Source organism: Euprymna scolopes, chromosome 7 (assembly GCF_053919585.1).
Source record: "Euprymna scolopes isolate OS-2025 chromosome 7, ASM5391958v1, whole genome shotgun sequence".
Classification (NCBI taxonomy): domain Eukaryota; kingdom Metazoa; phylum Mollusca; class Cephalopoda; order Sepiida; family Sepiolidae; genus Euprymna; species Euprymna scolopes.
Window position 1 is genome coordinate 58,448,785 of NC_136488.1, and position 7,928 is coordinate 58,456,712.

General features: G+C 32.8%; 1 pseudogene; it reads left to right on the top strand.

Moving 5' to 3' along the window:
* Positions 1-653: 653 nt before the first annotated feature.
* On the top strand, positions 654-4,229 carry LOC145280277 (histone-lysine N-methyltransferase SETMAR pseudogene; annotated as a pseudogene).
* The last annotated feature ends 3,699 nt before the right edge of the window (positions 4,230-7,928 follow it).

The following is a 7,928-nucleotide window of genomic DNA, read 5'->3' on the forward strand; positions in this document are numbered from 1 at the left end:
TAAGTAATACGTTTCGTCGATTTCAGAGTGGCGATAGAAATGTAAGTAAAATTGTTTGCTCCTGACTTTTACCAACGCGGCACCATAGGAGCCTGGCAAATATGTAGAAAAAATGTATAGCATGAAATGTAACTCGTTTTAATAGTACTACTCTAGTCTTAGTAGATCTTGAATGCTTATGTTTTAGTTTTAAAAAATAGGTTTTATTTTTAGAACGACTCTCGGATATATATATATATATATATATATATATATATATATATATATATATATGTCTTCCCCTATTCCTTCAGCTTCACTATTTTTTACCAAGTAAGAGCCATGACTTACTTTAACATTCATCAAATACTTTTTCGATCCCGCATTTTGCTAATCCCTACCCTCTGAGGAGATGGAAAGTATTTCTTAGAAACTCCGCGGATTAAGGACTATCCACTTATTTTGTGCTTCCTTTTTAAAACTAAATATGTTTTTAATTCTTTTTCAGAGGATGTTTTAACATGTTTTATTAACTACTTGTTCTTATATATATATCACGGCCAGAGGTTTTGGGAAAATATCAGATATTTTGTAATTCATATAGAAAACAAGGTAAACAAATGACGGCGATTGAAGCATTTTATGGCTGTAAAAACTGACAAAAACAGTTCTAGATGACAGATGATTCCCTTGATATGCGACCTGAACGACAAATGTCACATAGCCCATTACAGCATGTAGGTTATTACCTTTCCAACAAGCCTTCATTTGTAAAATCTTGATTATATATATATATATGAAAATTGAAATTTGAATAAGAGTCGTATATATATATATATATATATATATATATATATATATATATAAGCCTACATTTTTATATATAGTGCCGTGCTGTCCAGCTTCAGTTTTGCTGCTACGGTTTTTACTCCTTTGGCCTAGCCAGGATACTAATATATATATATATATATATATATATATATATATATATATATATATATATATATATATATAGTAATTTATAAAATATATATGGTGATTTAGCTAAACTAAATATTCGGCGTCATATGACCACAAAAGTACATTCAACAATAAAAAAACACCGTATAAAAACAACATTAGCGAATAAATACTGAGAACTCAAAGAAAGCGGACATTCGCCGGTAGTCGAATGGAAAATAATAAGACAAGCTACAACGTGTAGGCATCTAGACGATGCATGTAGATTATGCCTTCATGAAAAATTTGCTATCCTGTAATTTAAAGAACCCCAACATCTATTAAACTGAAAAGAGAAATAGCAAATAACTGTGTTCACAAAATAAAATTTATTCTAGGATAGCGATACAAAATAGTTTTAAAACTAACAAAAACAAAAAAAAATAAACAAATAAATTAATTAAATAAACATGAATATACATAAACGATCACACATATACGTATGTATATATATATACATATATGTATATATATGTGCATATATGTATGTACACATGTATATATATATATTTATATATAAGCTAACAATAAAAAAAACTAACCTAGTTTTAAAACAGATCTTTTGTCCGATAAAATGTATGCCCATTGGCTGATACGACGGGGCGCGGTGGATACTAGAAAGCTGATTGGCTAACTAAAATCTCAATAGGAGAGGAGCATATAAAAACGATAAACAACTACAGAATTCGCACATAAGCCTGAAGAGTCCTAGAGTGGATGAAACGCCGAATATTCAGTGTAGCTTAATCGCCATATATATTTTATAAATTACTAACTAGCTCTACCAACGTATTGAGCACTTTTGAAGTAAATACTTAAAGTTTACGCATAAATCTATACTTTCGTATAGTTATTTTATGTGAGTAAATTAAGTAGTTATCTATCTATCTATCTATCTATCTATATATATATATATATATATATATATATACGAGCAAACAGTTAATAAAACATGTTAAAAACACTTTGAAATGAGTTAAAAACATTTAATCTGAAAAGGAAAGACTAGATAAGCGGATAGTCCTTAATCCGTTGAGTTTCGAGGAGATACTTTCCTTCTCATCAGAGGGTAGGAATTAGCAAAATGCGGGATCGGATTTAAAGTATTTGATGAAACAACATGTAAGTCATCTTACTTGAAAACAAAAAAAAAAGTGAAGCAGAGGGAATATGGTGAAGAAAAAGGTGATTACACAGGAATGGCTAGTCTGGTGGAAGATAAATAATCCAGTGACGGTAAAATCCAAATATGTAACTTCAAGAAAATGTTATTATATATATATATATATATATATATATATATATATATATATATATATATATATATATATTAAGGTTATGTAGCAATGAGGCAATTATTACAGCAAAATCTCTCTATGTACAAACGTTGACATATATAAAGATGGCTTAGATATATTTAAGTATACTTTGTGTTCATCTACCATCATCTATCATTAACAGAAAAGAAACGATCTGTTATAGCGTTGCCAACCTGGATCTGAAACTGGAAAGGCGTTAACACCTCATCCATCATCAAATCGGGAAGGATAGACATATATCCGCCATATTCTCCATCTTCAAAAAATATAACACTCCAACAAATCGAAAAGCACATGATGTTTCGAGCCACGTCTTCACAAATAAGTTATTAAATGGAATAACAAAGTATAAGACTGCAGAAAATCTAGAAAACTGGTAAGATTCAACTGCAGATTGTAACAACTAGATTAGGGTATTGAGGGGTTCATAACAAAGTTCGCATTTAACCACATGTATGTGAATTATTGCTTATTAAGATCGTGTAGTCGCATGTAACAGTTGTTATAGCACAATAAAGCTTGACAATATCTAATTTGCTAACGACAAAAGCAATTTTACTTTAGATGTTGGCAACCTTCACGTGATTTCGACTTTAAGTATCTAATGTCTTTCTAGAAATCAATATACCAAGAGAAATACTGTTAAAACTAATACCAACAATAGACTCATCTTCTTCATACAAAATAATTGAATAAACATACATGTTATCATTTAAGGCATTAAAAATTTCTGTACATGACGATTTTTTGCACTATATACAATAGCAAATCTTCATGGCTAAGAAAGTCAAATAAACCAATAAGAGTATGCATTTCTGCCTATATTATATTCATATGTTTATATTTTATATTAAAAAATCAGTTTTAAATTATTTAACTGATAATTATAATTATTGATATGCATTTGCATATAAGTAAGTGATCAAAATGTGGGCAATATTAGGTTTAATTGAGTTTTCTGCGAAAATCAAAAAACGCGATGGAAACATCTCGGTAAATTCAGAAGCTTCTGATTTTTGCGAAGATTTTACTTGAGATATTATACATAAATTAATAAATATTTAGAAAAAATCGATTTCCTTTCATAATATTAATTATTTCTAGTGGCTTAAAGGGAATATGCTCACGAATTATTATTTAAATTTCCAATAAATTCGAGGGATATTCCTGTGCGAGCAACTAGGGAACACTCTTTTTAAAACCCTTAATTTTTAGCATTAAAGTTGAGATATATTTACTTTTTAGTTTGTTTGTTTCTGATTATCATCATCATGACGGGCTCTTACATTATTTACACCTTAAGTTGATATGTGTTTGGTAAACATAACGTATATATTTGGTTGACAAGAAGGTTCTTGCGGATACTTTAACTTTGATTTCCAATGATGTATTTTCACATACCTTTCGTCATAATAGTTTTATTTTATATATAATTTGAAGCACATTTTTCGCTCTATATAATATGTTTAATTACACTCGTTTTAAATTAATAATCTCTTATTTTAAGAACTTTAGGAAAATGAAACAATTTTCTTATTTCAGTTCAAATTAGGCCGAAAAGCCCCCAATTCAGTTCGCGATATCAACGAAGTGTCTAACTCAGAAACCGCTACTGAACGCATAGTACAATGGTGGTTCAAAAAATTTAGCGACGGCGACGAGAGTCTTGAAGATGATGAGCGCAGTGGTCGGCCATCGCACATTGACAATGATGAATTAAGAGCTTTACTCGAAGTCAATCGACCCAAAACTGGTCAAGCACTTGCTACTGAATTAGACATAACGTATACGACGATTTCCAACAATTTTAGAGATATTGGAACGACAAAAAGACTTAATAAATCGGTGTTTTACGAATTGAAGACAACCAAAACAAACGCCGTTATGAAGTGTCATCTCTACGATTACGCAACAAGGACGGCCCATTTCTAAATCGGAATGTGATTTGCGATAAAATGTGTTTGTTCTTTTTAACGACGACCAGCGACGCTCAGTCCAGTTGTTTTACACCGACGAAACTCCACGAAACATCCCCCCAAAAGGTCACGCTGACTGTTTAGTGGTTTTTGACATATTTCATTTATTACAATTTTTTGAATGCAGACGAAATCATTACCTTGGGGAAGTACTGTCAACAGATGAATGAAACACATCAGAAACTTCGACAACAACACCCAACATTAGCAAACAGAAAAGACCCAATTCTCCACCACAACTTTACCCAACCACAGGTTGCTTAACCGACCCTACAAAAGTAGAATAAATTGGGCTACGAAACTCTCCCTCATCTGCCATACTTTCCAATTGTCTTACCTTCCTACGATCACCTTTTCGAGCATTTACACAACATTCTGCGTGGGAAATGTTTCAAGAACCTAAGCGATATCAATAATGCCTTCAGCGGCTTCATCCTCACCAGAACCCAATATTTTTACGTTAATGGCATAAATCCATTGGTATTAGTCAGCAGAAAATTTGTCGATTTTGATGGTGCTTATTTCGACCAATCAATTTGTGTTTGGGCACATATGTTCATCTGAATTCAAAAGTAAAAACTGCAAGTATTTTCTTTTCAATGTTATGCATATATAATTGTATGTTTTAATATACATATATATATATATATATATATATATATATATCTACAATGTAAACACACACACTATATATATATAAATTAATATATATATATATATATATATATATATATATATATATATATATATATATACAACAGTAGCTAAGGAACGATCGATCATTGTTTTTCGAATGACTTCTAACTTCATCTATGAAAAAGGAAAAACAATTTTGGTGAATTCTCCAATGGTAGTTAAATAAAAGAAAAATACACTTTTTTTTTAATATATAGTTTTTTTTTGTTTTTTATTTTGCATAAAATAAATGCAATTAAATTACAGGAGTCCATAAGTTAAGGAACAGAGGAAATTATTAATGAAAAAATAAAGAATACTTGCAGTATTTAGTGAAAATTCCCTTCGTTTTGATCACACTATGGCATCTTTTGCTGCAAGACAGAACGCATGGTTCACATGTCATAGGTGAGATATTATTCAAGTTTTTTTTTTTATACATTCCCATCATAAATCATCAAGATTTTCCCGGTTTTTATATGTGATATTATCATCAATAATTTTGCAAATATTTTCAATTGAATTCAAGTCAGGGCTCTGAGTTGTCCAATCTATAACGCAAATATTTGATCTATTTAGCTCTTCTTAAACTATTTTTGCTTCATGGCACAGTGCGTTGTCTTGCATAAAAGCCTCTCAAAAAATGATCGGTCGTTCTTTAACTTTTGGACGCTACTACTATACTTGCAAGCCGCTCGGCGTTATACGGTCATAAAATACGCTTGAATATATTTATATTTATGCGATTATGTATTTATTATTAGAGCCAATTCTCTATTTATTATTATATTGTACCCAATAGATAGTCGTGATCGCCTGAAGTCGTAAAATAAACGATAGTTTAATTCGAGCAGATTTAATATTTGCTAATATCGAGCGAATAATTTGTTGATTATTATTAGGTTGGTGCAAAAACAATATCGTTTTCGCACATATGGTGATTTTATTTGATTTCTGAATTAATTCATTGATATAGATAGCCATGTTTTATATCATTTTGAAGCGCGTTTGTAATACTATTGAATTGTGTTATTTGTTACCGTTCTTAATCTGTTCATTCCTTTTGTTTTTCATGCTTTTCGACAGCTTGGACAAAATTTAAATCAGCACGTTTTTTTTCCAGTTCAAAGTAGGCCTAAACCCCCCAAAAAAGAAAAGGTTATGGTGAAGTTTTGGTGGTCGGCGGCTGATCTCAACCATCATAACTTCTTGAATCCGGGCGAAATTATTACAACCGAGAAGTACTGCCGACAAATTGACGAAATCCACCAGAAGCGCCAATGTATGTCCTTGAGATTGGTCAAAATGAAGGGACCAATTCTTTTCCATACCAACGCTCGCCCGCATGTTTCTCAACTGACCCTGCAGAAACTGGATAAATTGGGCTATGAGACTGCCTCTATTCACCTATTTTCACCGGACCTTTCGCCCACAGATTATAACTTTTTCAAGCATCTTGACAACTTCCTGCGGGAAAAAATACTCCAGACGCCGAGAGGATGTCGAATCGGCCTTCAACGACTCCATCGCTTCCAGAACTCTTGATTTATACGCTAATGGGATAAATACACTTGTTTCTCGTTGGCGAGTATGTGTAGATTCTAATAGTTCTTTTTTCTCGATTAATAAAATTTATTATTTAAGGGGTGAGGATCTTATGAATTCGAACGTCAGAAAATGACATTATTTTTCCACCAAACTAATATATTTTACGTGAAAAATTGAATCTTCAAATTTTTTCCTAGATAGCATATTACTGACTGACGTAGACATGTTCACTTACTTGAGCAGTACCATCTCACATTACGAAACTATAAACGCGGAAATATCGAAAAGATTTACATCTGCCGCTTCAGCATTCGAGAAATTGAAAGGTGTCTCGTAGACCAGAGAGGAATCAACATAGAAAGCATGACGAATGTTTACAGAGGGATCGTAATTTCTACACCTCTGTCAACCTTAGAAACATGAATCTTCTAAAAAAACACATAAGAAGACTTAAACAGGTACAACAGAGACATCTTCGACAAGAAGCAGCATCTCGTAGAAAAAATACGATACAATATATTATAATATTATTGATACATTATTAAATGTCCAAGCCATGGAAAAAGCAGAAATGCCTAGTGTTGAAGTGATGAACAGAAAGTGTCAAAGAGTAGCAGAATGCTAAAAGCTATTTACTATGATGAGCTAAAAGAAGGCTCATCAAAAGCTGGAGCACGACGATTTCGTCTCACAGATGTGACCAAGAGACATCTAAAGAACAACTATCTCTATCCCTATCTGGCCAGGCTGTTTGTCCATTTGTCCAGACCAAATATGACTCTCTCCAGGTTTCCCTGTCTTCCACTAGCTGCCTCAAATATTCAAGGTCGCAGTTGGCGTTATGTGCAATTCGCTGGATGTAGGCGGAGCTAGGTTATCCTATGCCCGTGCACCCGCGCCTTGGTATCCACAGCAATACCTTTCTCACCAGCTCATGCTTGTTTCTCTGCAAATCTTAGAAATCACCCTCTGACAATAGTAGATATGGCATATTGGTTGCTTCGTAGAATAATCTTGCCATGATATATTTAACACTGTAGCATACGGGTGTAGATCCCGTCTAATTTTCTTTCCAATTAGGTTGCAGTACCATAAACAAGAACGGACTCCACTACCGCTCTGAGTAATTGCCTTTTCAGTTTGTCAGTTGACCTTGAAGTCCATACTGATCGCAGCTTATCCAATGACTCCCATGCTTTTGAGATGCGAATTTCAATATCTCTCTCCGTGAAACCTGTGTTGCTGCCCAGGTCTTGAACTCAGTGACTTCTCGCAGGTTTGTTCCATCTAGAGCTTTGATCACTTCTTTCTGCATCGAAAATTATAAACTTTGTCTAATCCCCTACAATTAGTGAATACTGCCACATTACAAGCCGATCAAACGGATCAAAATTCAACTGCGAAACAGATTTGATGTTTTACAAGCACAAGA